Source organism: Pituophis catenifer, unplaced genomic scaffold (genome assembly GCF_029215685.1).
Source record: "Pituophis catenifer annectens isolate HBS135680 unplaced genomic scaffold, rPitCat1.0.hap2 SCAF_7, whole genome shotgun sequence".
Lineage (NCBI taxonomy): Eukaryota > Metazoa > Chordata > Lepidosauria > Squamata > Colubridae > Pituophis > Pituophis catenifer.
Window position 1 is genome coordinate 37,024,380 of NW_027256887.1, and position 15,673 is coordinate 37,040,052.

At 37.8% G+C, this 15,673-nt stretch overlaps 1 long non-coding RNA gene across 3 annotated transcripts in view; it reads right to left on the reverse strand.

The window, feature by feature from the left end:
* LOC139319674 (uncharacterized) overlaps positions 1-15,673 on the reverse strand; it is a 30,024-nt gene that overhangs the window by 11,932 nt on the left and 2,419 nt on the right. For all 3 annotated transcript variants that reach the window (XR_011600639.1, XR_011600637.1, XR_011600638.1), the window contains exons 2-3: positions 3,534-3,621; positions 2,035-2,076 (exon numbers count right to left, since the gene is read on the reverse strand). This is a non-coding gene — a long non-coding RNA (uncharacterized lncRNA). The remainder of the gene's footprint in view (positions 1-2,034; positions 2,077-3,533; positions 3,622-15,673) is intronic.

A 15,673-nucleotide genomic window follows, 5' to 3' on the forward strand; every position in this document is an offset into this window, starting at 1 on the left:
ATTAGACAGGATGGTGGAGGATGCCAAGGCCACCAGTAGTCTGTCTATCATAGGTGGTTGTAGAGCCTCAGTGAGGTCTGGGGCCACATTATAAAATTTCTTATCACTCCCACTTGGAGGCGGATATGCCTCTGGTTGGATCCATTGCCTCTGGACCATGTCCAGGAATAGTTTAGGTGAAGGAATTTCCTCACTCTCCGTGGTTGGCTCTGAAAAGAGCAACTCATTTGGGTCCATTAGGCCCAATGCTGGCTCTGATGCAGTTGGGTCAGCTCCCAAGTGGGCTGTGGCTTTGGCCTTATACAGTAGGGATTTAAAGAGGGCCGGGCGAAATAGCCCTGTAAAGGCCGGAGGGTCTGGGGCCATCCCCTCATCCTCTGAAAACACCAGCTCTTTTAGGTCTTCATCTCCTAAGAGCGATTCCCTGCTCTGCATGGATGAAGTGGGTGAGTGAGGTCCTTCAAAGGCCGCCAAGTGTCTTTAAGCCTGGGGTGCTAGATGTTGGCCCTGACGTAGGGGGAGGGTGTCAGATGCCACAGAAGCAGTCTGATGTCCTTACTGCAAGCCTGCAGAAATCCCCTGTGCTATGGCCTCTGAGATCAGAATTTTCATCTGATGAGAGATTTCAGGTCCCTGGCTCTCCCTTGGGCGGAGCCCCACTGCTGTGGGTGTAAAGATGGCCTCTGGTACAGAATTCAACCTCTTTGGAGGTGGCTCCCAATATCTTTCTGCTGGCAGCAGGTTTGACAGTGAAGCAAAAAATGCCTCGTTGCAGTCTGATATAAATGCTGGCTGAGAGGATTGAGAGCACAGAGCCATCTGTTGCCTTGCATCATTTAAATGATCTAACAGCTGAGCTGGCAAAACGCGGGAAATGACAGTTCTTTCTGCCCTAAGGGAATTTTCCCAACTCCATCGCTCGGTTTCCTCTCAGCCTTGGAAACTCTTTTATCCAGGGCCTTTTGACGCCTCTGGGCCTCCTCAGTTTTAGAAGCTTTTTGGAAGGAAAGGGCTTTTGTCCGTATTCTGGCAGACACTCCTTTGATGGCCAATTTTGGTGCCGAGGAGCTTTTCTGGGGAATCTGGGGCTGGATTGGGAAGCCCTAGTCCTCCACACTCACTTCTAGCATTCCTGAAGCCACAGGATCCACCATTCTGAAGTTTTGGTCCTTCTGGGTAAGGCAGGCTTATTCCTAACAGGAACCTTGCTGCTGTGGCTTTTCCCACCAGTATTCACCAGGCGTTAACCATGCAGTGACTTCAGTCCCCTCTGCTGTTTTGCGGGCTCAGTTAGGGACCTGGGCTCTATCTGTTAGAACCAGAGCAAGGCGGCTATGCCGGACGGAACGGGAAGCCAGCCGGGACGAAGGTGGCCATATTGGATGGACTGGGGAGCCAGCCAAATGGTTTGGCACAAGGCGGCATTGCTGGATGGACTGGGGAGCCAGCCAAGCCATTCATTGTCTTGCGAAGGCTTACGCGATGCCGACTATCTTACTGTGAGCTGTCAAGAATCCAAGGAATGAGCTCTTTTTTGTTCTGAATAGCCTTTTCAAACGTCTCTTCTGAGCAAAGACTGAGTCAAAACTGGGACACACAAAGAAAAGGAGGCATGACCAAAAGATTGACCGACTCAGTCTCCGGGCAGAAAGGCAGAGTTAACACCCATTCCTTGGATTCTCTACTCAGCACACTGGAGAATGTATTGTCTCAAAGTCTTGGAATCTTCATAATTTTCTCTGTTTAACTAAAAACCAATTCAGGAAATATATGTTCTGAGAAAAGGACTTCTAAAAGCTGAACTGTAGTATATTATCAATCACTTGTTTAAAATGCTTTTTGGTTTGGAGTTATAAAACCAGTATTTAGTATACTCTTTCTCTCGACATGATTTTAAAAAATCTGCATTTATAAGAGGCAATAAGGATATTGTCTTTTCAGTCTTTGCATGTACAGTCTTCCTGTACCAGAGCATTGGAACCTACAAAAATACCTCACCATTTGCCATGCAGTAGGAAGAATCTTGATTCTTACCTTTATTTTGGTACAAGGTTTTCTGGTTTAGATTCTTATCTTCTTTTTCAGTAAAAAGTTGCAGGAATGGGAAAGAGCAATTGTATAGAATATTGTTTATAATTCATTACAATGCAATTTTACATAGAGCTACTCTAACATTCCAGTGCATTCAAAAGACTGATTAACAGGTGCTAGAATACAAAATAGTTAACTGAACTTGAAGTCCAGTATCTTTTTACTAGTAAACAAATCCCTTAAATTTAGTGGGATTACTTCTGATTATTATCCTATTCAAGTGCTGTAACAGGTTTTTACTTTCAGAGTACTTCTATTTTTAACTCCTTAGGAACTTTAATATATCAAATTGCATATTAAAATTTCATCACCTTGTATTGATTAAAGAGAATAACTACAAATTTTAGCTTATCTTGGATGGTTCTTTTCTTGCTTAATTTGCTATATACACCCATATAAAGATACCAAAGGCCAAATCTAGAATGTCATATCTTCTCCCAGGACTTGGGTAGCAAGGTCACAGCTACTACACTTTGTGTGCACAATTATTAGGCAAGTGTGTATTTTGACCATATCATCGTTTGTATGCATATTTTCCACCTCCACACTGTATAAACTTAAATGCTTAGTCGAGATAAGCAGATCAGGTGCTGTGTATTTGTGTAATGAGGGAGGGTATGGCTTAAGGAGATCAACACCTTATATCAAGATGTGCATAATTATTAGGCAGCTTCTTTTCATCAGGCAAAATGGGCCAAAAAATAGATTTAACTGACTCTGAAAAGTCAAAAATTGGAACTCTTTCAGAGGGAGGAATTGCTAAGCTGTTGGGGTATAATCACAGAACCATCAAAAGTTTTGTTGCAAATAGTTAACACGGTTGCAAGAAATATGTTGAGAAAAAAAGCCACACATTAACTGCCAAAGGTTTGAGAAGAATCAAATGTGAAACTATCAGGAACCTACTGTTCTGACCTAGACTTCCTGAGTCATTAAAACACAAGAGTAGTCCCAAAAATCTCTTTTATTGCAACAGCTGTGAATTCTGTTCCTTCACAGATGAGTCCCAATTAGTTATAAAAAGTCCTTTGGGAGACTTCCTTCGGGATAATCACCCACCTTTATCTCCCTTGACACGCTGCCAAAGACCTAATCGGCAAAGCCACAAGGAGTCCAGAATCAAACAGAGCTTCAGGCTTTAAGCTGAACTGAATGAACAAATGTGCCTTTGCTTCTCTTTTAAGTCTTATGGGAGGGCCAATCATCTCCCAGCCCTACTCCTGAGTCGTCCCTTTTGTTTTAGTTGTTCTTGCCTTCTGGCAGCTCTGCGCATGTGCGCGCTAGGAACAGGCTCCCCCTGTTCCTCTGCCTCGCTGAGGTCCGACTCTGGAGGCTTCAGAGGCAGCACATACCTTCCAGATGGCCCTTTCTTTGCCTCTGACGCAAAGCCCTCGTCCAAGCCTTCCCCAGGACCGGCCCATGGTCCTCCCCAGCCTCCTCACCTGTCCGGTTCTGCTGTCAGCTCCACAGGCTTCTGGCGGACCACAACACCCATTATCCTCCAGCGCTGTCATATTCCAGAACTGCAACCTACATGGAGGGTCCAGAAGTACAAGATGCTCAGTGCTCAGAGACATGGCCAAGGTAAGGAAAGCTGAAACCCGTCCACCGTTGAACAAGACACATAAGGTAAAACAGCAAGTCTGGGCCAAGAAATATCTTAAGACAGATTCTTCAAATGTTTTATGAACAGATGAGTTGAGAGTGACTTTTGACAGACCGGTTGGATGGGCCCATGGCTGGATCAGTAATTGGCGCAGAGCTCCACTTCAACTCAGATGCCAGTAAGGTGGAGGTGGGGTACTGATATGGGCTGGTATTATTAAAGGTGAGCTAGTTGGACCTCTTCAGGTTGAAGATGGACTCAAAATCAACTCCCAAACCTACTGTCAGTTTTTAGAAGACACTTTCTTCAAGCAGTGGTACATCTTTCTGCATCTTTCAAGAAGACCATGATTTTTATAGAGGACAATGTTCCCTTACATGCATCAAAGTACTCCACTGTGTGGCTAGTCAGTAAAGATTTTAAAGATGAAAGAATAATGACATGGCTCCCTTTCTCATCTGACCTAAATCCTATTGAGAACTTGTGGGCCCTTCTTAAATGGGAGATTTACAGTGAAGGAAAACAGCACCTCTCTGAACAGTGTCTGGGAGGCTATGGTTCCTGCTGCACAAAAAGTTGATTGTCAACAGATCAAGAAACTGACAGACTCCATGAATGGAAGGCTTATGACTGTTATTGATATAGATAAGATTCAGTGGCATTCAAGGGTGATTGGACCTTACCCTCTTTTGCCTATGTAGAGATTCCAGATTAATTCCCTGCTTAACTCCTTTCCTTGGCTCTCCAACATCACATTTGATTATATTTATCACTGTAGGGTTGATCTATCTCCCTAAAAAGGAGGTGGCTATTCCCTAGCCACATGCCTCAATGTGTCTCAAAGTCTAGGAGGCTGCATTATTGAAATAAGACACAGGTAACTGAAACCTCATCTTTTCTGCCCTCTTAGGTAGATTAGTGAAGAAGATGCCAGGTAAGGCATGCCCCTGGAATGCAGACAATTAGAATTATCAAGTGATTAGACAAAGATAGGAGACAGAATAGAATGTATAGAGCCAGATGATTGCTAAGGAAGAGTTAAAGACTATGAAGAAATATTATATTCTATTAGTCCCTCTAGCCCAGGGATGTCAAACTTGTGGCATCACGTGACGTATCACAACTTTTTTCTACTTCGCTAAACCGGGGGTGGGCGTGGACAATATCTGATGCATCTGGCCCATGGGCTACAAATTTGACATCCCTGCTCTAGCCTGTCAACCAATGGGCTCAGCTTGACACTGCAAGACTCCGTCTACCCAAAAAAGTATATTAACAACTGAATTTAGAAATCAAATTAAACCTTGTCAACGCAGAATCATATCAATAGGTCTTTCTACTTCATCAATAAGGACTGCTGTAATTTAAATGCTGACAGTGAATATATTTCATAAATCCAAATTTTAAAACAGAATGGTAATTTCTTTCCAACCAAGCAAAGTTATATTTTCAGCTAAACTCCAAGCTCATTTCATTTTAGCCTAAACACTTGCATTACAAATATATATATTGTGCTCAAAATATACTATTCCTGACAGACTTTTTTTTTTACTGACTGGAAAGATATATGATCCTAATTTGGTACATTTACAGAATAAATTTAAACCACACAGATTGCAGAGAAGAGATATATTAAGTTAGCAATCAATAATTGCAAGTTATAATATAAAACTGTGATCTAACTAAATAGAGATATATGACAGATATTTAGGCCCGTACTGCTCTTTCTATAATGAAAATAAATGTTCAAATTCTCCAGTGTACACTTAATATAACATAAAATATAGGCATGGACAAAACAGCCAGCACATATTAGACGCAGGCATGTGTTTCCATGTTTAGAAATGAGACAAAATGCAAACCAGCCTACCATGGTGCATACAGACCAAGGTGTACATTGACTTTTTAAAAAAATAATATAAATAGAAAGAGCAACATGTTCAAAATACATATAGACAGTGTGTTGTCTGGTTACAATTCTTTTGTGTAATATTAATCATAGTAATAATAATAGTATTCTCTAATAGTAATCTCATAACAACAGTGTTTTTCCCTCATAATATTATTCCATATTAATTGTTAATACTAATTGTACATTGGCTTTTCACTGCCATATGGGGGCGGGGGGGCTACATGAAAAAAGAATGGGCAACATCCAGCAATATCATAGCAGAATAGATGCTAAATTTAATAGAATTTTAACAAATCAAAATTATTGCATTTCTATAACATTCTTTATAAATGGCTTTAATAATTAAATACATTAAATATTATTTAAATGAAACTAGGACTCTTCTTGGACTAAACCCAAAGTTTTGCAGTTGTGGGTATAATATTCCCCTAGATTTAGATGTAAATACTATGAACCACCACAATTAAAATCTCAAAGCCATGAAATACCTGGCTGTAGTTTACAAACTGTAGATGATTTCCTGAATTAGAGTTGTTGTTTTTTTTAAAAAAATCCATTAAATTATAAATAAACTAGTTTATATTTTAAATACCAGTTCTTTATATATTTAATAGTCTTGAAAGTCAGCTTGTGACTACACCGCTATAAATATAGCAAAAAGGCAAACTGCTTACCTAGATTAGCAATCATAAATCAGGATTTTGTGCTAGTTATACCTTTGAAAAATGTTTAATGCATTCAATATTCTATCTATCTATCTATCTATCTATCTATCTATCTATCTATCTATCTATCTATCTATCTATCTATCTATCTATCAATGTTACCATATCCCATTTAAGGCAATTTCCTATATGTCTAGAAAACCGAACACCTCCTGTTATATATTGTTGACCACAAACAAAAATACAAGTTATTGTGTGAACATAACCCCTATGTTACAATTATACTTGTAGTTTACATTCAACCAATTACCAGAAAAGTTAAACCGTTACTGGGCATCACAAAAGAAAGAAAAAATGTGCAGTGCATTTTTTAAAAAATGCAATCTAGTTATTCCTCTACAACAGGGGTGTCAAACTGGCAGCCCACAATCAAGTGGGCTCCAATCCCTCTGGATTCCCCAGGTCTTCAGGGCCTTGTGAAAGTGTCAAAGTGGGGGCATTTAGTTATTGCATTTCTGAACTGCCCATCTCCCTCAAAGACCTGAGTTATATCATTGCTTCCTAAATTGCACTGGCTTCCAATTTCTGAGTCCAATTTCAAGGTCACCTTTAAAACTCCATAGACACAGAGAACCAGGTTATTTTTGGAATTGTCTCTCCCTGAGGCTATTTGTCCATCCTACTAGATCAATTAGGACACTCCAGGTCCCCACTCTTAAATGCGGTAATTTGATGGGACCCTGTAGGTCAGGGGTGTTAAACTTGTGATGTCACGTTGTCATCATGACGTATTGTGACTTTTTTCCTTTGTTAAAATGGGGGTGGGGTGGCTAGCATGTGACGCATCCAGCCCACAAGTTTGCACCCCTGCTATAGGTGCATCTTCTCTATAGCTACCCCAGTTCTTTGGAAAACTCTTCCAACTGAGATTCGAAGGCTCCCTATCGTTCTAATCTTCCAGAAGGCCATGAAGACCTGTTTCTTCCTATAAGGATTGGTTTAGGGTGGAGGCTAATTCAGGAGGCCGATTGGTCGGGCACCTGGTGGGATAGGTAATTTTGCTTTTGTTGTTTTCATTGGTTGTGGGCTGCCTAGGATTACATGATTTAGGCAGTCATATAAGTTACATAAACATCTCTATTAGTCAGAGTACGATATTTTTCAAAGTATAAGACACTCCGGAGTATAAGATGCACATTAGTTTTTGGGGAGGAAAACAAGAAAAAAAATTCTGCCTCTGCCTATCAGCATCCATCGGTATTCATCTGGCAGGGTTCTTGCAGCAAATGGCAAACAGCATGGTAAGTTTCAGCACGTTATTGAAGCTTGATTTAGCACAAACAGCTGACTGGCGGTTGGATCGGCCTCCTGGAATAGCGCCAATCAGCTGTTCCAGGCTGCGGGGATCTCCAGAGCCCATCACTGCCTCTGCGCATCGCATTTTTAGCCTCCACGCATCATGTTTTTGGCCTTTGCATGCTCCGTTTTAGACCCGTTCCAGGCTGCAGGGATCACCACAGTACATCGCTGGCTATCGCCGCCTCAGCACGTTGTGTTTTTGGCCTCTGTGCATTGCATTTTCGGCCAGTTCCAGGTGGCGGGGATTGCTGCTGCCGCCAATCCCCGCCACCTGGAACTGGCATAAAATGTGATGCACGGAGGCCGAAAACGCAATGTGCGGAGGTGGTGATCGCCGGCGATGTGCTGTGGCAATCCCCACAGTCTGGAACGGTTTAAAACAGACCGTGTGAAGGCTGAAAACGCGATGCACGGAGGCCGAAAATGGTCGAAGGGTGGATGGGCAGGGCTTCAGCAACATTCGTTGTATAAGACTCACCACAATTTTCACCCATTTTTTTTGAGGGGGGAAAGTGTGTCTTATACTCCAAAAAGTACGGTAATTTCTTGTCTCCGAGAGTTTGCAAAGAAATAAAACTAAGATATTCCATTAGAAGCATTTAGTTTGCTAGAGTAAAATGCAATTAACTCTAAATGTATGCTTTTTTTTCTGTATTTCTGTCAGGAGCAAAAATTAGGAAGCAAGGCAGTTCAAATTACTAGAGGTTTATTGCATGCTAAAGCTCTCTACAAGAATCTGAATTACTAAAGGTCAAAGCAAACTGGCAGTAGATATGAGTCCACGGAATTCAAAGGGGGCTGGACTTAGATCTCTTGTGAACAGGAAGAGATTGAAGAGTGATGATGCACCTGATCCCTCCCTTGGCCTTAGCTTGGTCATTTTCTACAATTTCTGTACATGTTAAAAAGCCAGTTTACTTGAGGGACTCTGCTTCCCATAGTGCCTGCCTGACTATCTCATTCTGACAAGATTTGCACACTTCATGTTGTTTTGAATAAACAATGCCATCTATTAGGACCCTGGAAAGCACCTTGTCAGTTACTATGCCTACTCTATGAACAAGGATCCCATAAGATCAAGATGTCCCCCATCCTGCTGATGTTTTGAAGGGCCTAGGCATCCAAGCCTTTGGCTAGGGTGACTCAAGCCCCCACTTTGGACATGTAGGTTTATTTCTTTTGTTTCCATCTGTTTATGCTACTTTCCCCATCTTTACTCTTCATGTTTGTCTATTGTTATTTTTTTCTTGTTAACCTCTATTATCTGTAATCATTCAGAGTTGTGAGTCAGGTAACATACACATTTAAGTAACCACTATAACAATAATGATAATCATCTTCAGCAAAGATATAGAAAGTTGCTTTTGCGTTCTAACACATCTCCTCTCTCACACAATTACTCCAACATCTACTAAAAATACAATACAGTAACATACACTATGCTGTATTAACAGCATAGAATTATACATTCAGTAAGACAGAAATGTTTTTTCACCCAAAAGGGTTACATTTGAATGCAGTTCCACAGAATGAAAATTTGCAAAACTGAAAAACCGTCTAGGATTTTTAATTCATTTGTCTCACACTAAATCATCCAATACCCTTGCCTATTCTCATGGCCAATTATAGATACTGCTGACCTTGTCCTTACATTAGAGCTGCTGTATTTCTTCTACTTCCATCCCTTTTTCTTAAAGAAAACAGCACTGCTAAGCAATTGATCTATATGCAGAATATTTCACCCTTTTTATAGGATGGTGAATACCAATATAATTTTAAACACTTTTCTTTTAAAATGAGAGATTGCTACATTAAACACCAGCGCTAACAAGACAAAGAACGTGAAGGAGAGACTACTGAAGGACCAAGAGAGGATAACTCTCCAAATAACAACTCTCCTCCCCAAAACACATCACTTAAAAGAAATGTACTGTATATTAAATATTTTGAGAATATTTAATAAGTCATTAGTAAAAATAGTAAATCACTATTAAATGTAACTCTAATACTATAATTTCTAGATGTAGCTCACTCTAAAAAATGATGGGCTAGTTTTAACCTTATCAAAATCCAACTATTTTAATTTAATCTATTATGTCATGCGTTGATGAAAACATACATTTTAATTCTTCAAGATTAGTTTGATTTTAAACTATAAATATTGTGTACATTTATATTTTACTTCAACTGTATAATTTTCATGTGAACTTTAGGTTGATTTCACCTGAGATACTGTGTTGAAATTCTGCCAAAATATACAAAATAGAAAAAAAAATTGCTAACATGAAGAGAAGAGGCTATGAATAATTTGCTGACTAAATTGCTAATCCTCATTAGGGCTATGAAGATTTCTGATCTCTATTATAAATATTTTTCTAATAGATTTCTGATCTCTATTAGAAATATTTTAAGTAAAAGTATATCATAAAGCCACATAATTTGAAGTTTGATTGCTAACACTGTAAAGAAGCTATATACTTTTATCACTTCAGGTCTTATTAGAACTGCTTTTGATCTTAACGCTAAAATATATATAATTTCTCCTGATATTTAGTCTGCTTTAATTTCTTTCAAAGTAACAAGCAAAGAAGAAAGAAGCAATAATTTTATTTCCTTGTTTCTTATAAAACTTAGCTATGGCAGATATATCTGGTCTTTCAGTATCATTTACTACAATTTAATAATATCTGTTTATTTAAGAGTATAAAACAATAAATTAAATTTAAAAATTCTTTTTGCTTCACATTACATAATGGTCATTTCTGTTATACAACATAACAATCACTCAATGTATGTAAACTAAATATATGTTTGTGTGTGTGTGTGTGTGTGTGTGTGTGTGTAAACTAAATATGTGTGTGTGTGTGTGTGTGTGTGTGTGAAACTCAAGGCTCGAGGGCTGGATCCGGCCTGCGGAATGCTTAGATTAGGCCCATGGGTCCGCCCTGGAAACAGTGAAGGACTGGCCCGTGGTGCCTCTGTCAGCGAAAATGGAGCTCAGGAGGGCTCCTCCCAGGCTCCATTTTCGCTGGCAGAGGGCTGCAGGAAGCTGTTGCAGCAAAGATAGTACCTATATTAATAGATGCCATGAGTCCAGTCATAAAGTAATAAGTGCCACTTGAACACCACTGTATTGATAAAATCCCCATCAGTTAATCGTAAAATGTAGCTTTAATAGCTTATATCCTATAACTATACCTTTAACATCATCAGACAACAACACCTGCATATCCCAGGTCCCTGGAAAAGATTTAGCGAATGGACAAAAATATCAAATCTATTCTAAACTTATAGCTAGCTAGGCGACAACAATAATAATAAATTATAAGGTGACCAAAGACTGGATGTGAATATCTCTCCATGGTCTTCAGACTATCTAGATTCTCATACTTCAGATAAATCTAAGAGAAGCTTCTTGTAGAAACCTTATTTCTCCTCTTCCTCCTCCTCCTCTTCTTCTTCCTCTTCCTCCTCTCTTCTTCTCATCCTTTTACTGCTTCAGGTGTTGAGGGAGATACAAAGTCCTTGCTCTTGTTTTTCTGGCAGCCTCAAACATTGTTAATTGATGTTGTAGTCTAAAAACATGCCAACCCACAACTGCCTTTAAACTATGTATTCGGTATTTATTTTTATAAATACCAATTATAAAGACATTAGAATCCATTGAACATTTATAGTGTTAGAAGACACATATCTGTTTGGCACTCTTCAATCAAATATCCCATAAATAGCAGCCAAAAATATATTTACATCTTTCATAGGCCTTTATGACAAAATTGAAAAATTTCTGACAGGAAAAAAGGAAATTTCAGTTTCTGGAAAAATAACTGATATTACAATAACACTGCAACATTACATAGAAAACGGGCACATAACCCCAATTTTCCATTAAATGAAATTTGGTCAAAAGATTTTTCAGGGCCAGCTATTTCAAGCCAAAACGTTGCCTCTTTACATTCTAAAGAGACAACTTTTCAAGTAATATTAGCTCCAGAAATACAAGGTAAATCAATTCATTTTGCATGTAGCCAATTCATAATTGAAAACAAAGCAGAGTAGTTACACACCTAGCTCAATACATTACTTTCTCCGGCTTGATATACTACCCTGTTTTGTTGGAATTAAAATAAAATCTCTCTGCTGTAATAATAAATTACCATTTTTTACCAGTTTACAGCTACGAGGCAGCAGTTGGTGGTACAATTTTTACAAAACAGTGTATGCAAAGGACTCAAGCTGAATTACTAATAAAATAGGAAGAAGCTTGTTTGAAAATGCCATTTTGGGAGGGAAAATGGAATGGTGGACTAAAACTGTTCCATGGCAGTTGGGACTGTTAAGAAGGGAAGGCACACATTGTGCCAGCCAGCAGTAGCATAAAATGAATGGATTCCTACCCAGGGTAAGAAGGAATAATCTCTTCAGTGTGAAAATAAATAAAAAGCCAGACTCAAGGAACAACTGAAGGGGAAGAAGTTAACTACTAAACATAGAACAGCGTGAGTATTGCCTATCACAGTATCAAAAACAAACATTTAATTACCTTACTATTTTTTTTTTTTTTACAAAAGCTGTAGATTGCTTTGCTATTCATTTATTTTTGTAAGGCTTTGCTCTTCAACTATTATTACTAGTACAGGTCTCACAGAAATTTGAATTTGGAAAGTTTTAATCTATTAGCATTCAAAAATACTGAGACTTTACAAATATAAAAAATAGTTTTAGCTGTTTTAAAATAATCATGTTGATTAGAACCGGCCCTCTTACTGCAATCACAGCAATTGAATTGCTGCCTTATAACTCTTTATGATTCTCAAGAAAGTTTAGGCTGACTGTTCCCATTGTTATATGCCACAGCACTCTTAAAATATATTCTGGGAATTAAGCATCTGCTATGCTTCTTCCCTTCAATCAGAGACTTAAAAGAAGACTGACAGGCCATAGCAAGACTAGGGATACAATTTATCTTTAATATTTACTAAATAATTTCACAATATCAAAGAATCGATTTTACTATTCCAAATATACTCCCAGGACCCATAACAAACAGATTATTGGATGAACTGAAACTGTTAGCATTTTTGTGTCATGTCACTTCTGAAGCAATTGTTAGTATACTGTATTTCCCCGAAAATAAGACCCTGTCTTATATTTTTCTGAACCCTGAAATAAGCACTTGGCCTTATTGCCATGCGCTCAAAAGCCCGATTGGGCTTTTTATCAGGGGATGTCTTATTTTGGGGGAAACAGGGTAGTACATTGCTTCAGCATCTTCCAAGTTATTAAAAATACAGAAAGTATCCTGCTTTTTGCTGAGAAGCCAAGTGTTATAGCTAGAAGTAACAAAAACCAACTTCTCCTTCAGTGCAGGATAAAATCTTTACTAGCTTCTATATGTCTACTCAAATCCAAGTCTCATTACTCCAGGGGAGTTATGCTCAAGTGACTGATATGCACAACAACCAAATTAGCCTTGAACTGTCTTTTTGAGTTTCATAGCTGTAAGACTTTCTTACTGATTTTCAAAACTAGATTTCCAGCTAGATAGATTTCCATGCATTAAAACTGGAATATATAAGGGAATTATTCAAAACACTATAATGTACACCACATCAATTTACCGACTTTCCTATCTATTCTACCATAATGAATCAGAAGGAGGATCGAGATTTGAATCTCTTTCCCGGAAGAAGTGTCACTTTGCTCCTTGTAATCGCAGTTACATAATAGTTAAAACTTTTTTTTCTTTTTTCCTCTTCTTTCAACATCCTGATAGGGAAGTTGTATATTCCATTTTCTGCACTTACTCAGGGAGGATTGATTTAAATCAAGGTGATTGTAATCAATGAATTAAAGAATATGCCAAAATAATAAACTAATACACATTTTCCCACTTAAAAGTAGTACATCTAGTGAATAAACTATGTTAATTTAAATTAAGTATGATTTGTATCGGCTTAAACATTTTGGAAGACTTTTTCTATTTACACAGAGAGAACATTTTTACGAGTATCTCCAACAATGTGTAAGCTTACAAAAATATAAAAATATACAAATAATCCTCCATTTATAATCACAATGGTGATTTTAGTCATAAGTCATTGAAATCATAAGTTGAGACACCACGTGTCCAGTTTGGTGGTTTTTGCCATTTTCTGACCATGGAATGCTGCAACCTGTCATAATTGCAAACCAGCTGCCAAGTGCTCAAAATGTGATCATGACTCATAATTTTGAAGATGAATCATAAGTAGCTTTTTTAAAGTCCTCCCTAATTTTGAATGGTTATTACAGAATCAGCTGTAAATCTAGGACTACCTGTAGAGATACCTATGCTAGAGAAGCTTAACAATTTATGTTCATAATTAATTCAGACATTAATTTTTAGAACTATGATTACATCTCAATTTACTTAACAAAAATTCAGTATCTTCCATTTTTTATTCATAATTAATTTGCATTGTTTCAGTTTAAAGTATTTCAATACCTAATAATAGTAACATTCAAAAGCTCCAAAAGTGCTAGTTTGATATAATAGTCAGAACACCAGGCTAGAAACTAAGAGACTGAGAGTTCTAATCTTAGGCACAAAGCCAGTTGGGTGACCTTGGGCCAGTTACTCTCTCTCAGCCCAATGAAAGAGGCAATAGTAAACTACCTCCAAAAGATAAACGTAGATTCAGTCACCAGGAGTCAACACTAACTCAAAGGCACATGAGTGCACCCATGTGCACACACAGCTCTAAAATTGTTGTAAATGATGTTATCTTGAAAATTTTACTAACTTAAATATGTTTAGAAAAAAGTTTTATTGAAGACTGAGTCTAGTAGATGCTTTATAGGTAATGGCATTAAGTAACTGAGGTAGGACACAACTATGTATAGATTTCTACAAGCAACTTGATGGTAAAAGCACTGAAAAATATGTATCTCTTATCTTAATAAACAGATTAAGAGCTTCACATTGATTTAACTGATACAGAACATGTCACTGATGTTCATATGAAACTCAACAATGACTGTATTTATAAGCAGTGAACTTTAAGGGATAGAAAAATTAACACAGACTGTAGAGACAGATGTTCTTATTTTCAATATGGATTTCTATGACATATTGATGAAAGCCAGTCTGTTTAAAGTAGATGGACAAAATATTTCCACCATGTTGCAAGATGAAATAAAACAAAAAGTCAACTTTTCCTTTAATAATTACACAATAAGAAAAAATTGAAAATCAGTTCTCAGTATTGAGATGCAATGACTAGATAGGCTCAGGATATGATTAGTGAAAGGCAACTGTACTTATAATTTTGCTATTCTGCCTATTTTTGTGTGATCCTAAATAGGATGTTTTGTCCAGAACACATAGCAGTCATGTAAGGTGAAATTAATGTTTCATATAAAGCCAATCTTATTTCCACTATACAATCTCCCCTCATTAACAAAATAGTAGTAGTCAACCTAGACTCTTGCAATTGCTTTGCAAAAAAATACGCCAATAGAACTAATTAATGACCTTAATAAAACTAATATCATAGTTAAAGGTTGTTTCATAAAGAAAATTCATTTTTTTCTTAGACTTTTGATCCAAGAATTTAAAGCTACCTTATTTTTCAATCAAAAATATTTTTTAAAAAGTTTGAGACAAACTTAAATTTATTGTAACCCAAGATATACTATTAATGGAGAATAAATTTGATGTAGCTGTAGGACATCAGGCTAGAAACCAGAAGACAGTTAAATTCTAATCCCATTTTAGGTACAAAGACAGCTGGGTGACTTTGGGCCAGTCACTTTCTCACAGTCCTAGGAAAGAGGCAATGACAATCGCTGCTAAAAAAACCTTGCCAAGAAAACTGCAGGGACATGTCCAGGCAGTCTTTAAGAATCAGACATGATTGAACAGAAGAAAAAAATCTCTTGTTAATGGTCAATACTACAAAGAGGCATATATGATAAAATATAACACTTTTAGTGATTATCCCTTGTTTATTGGGAGTAATTTAGTCAAAAACAAGGTCTTTGATATACCTTAATTCT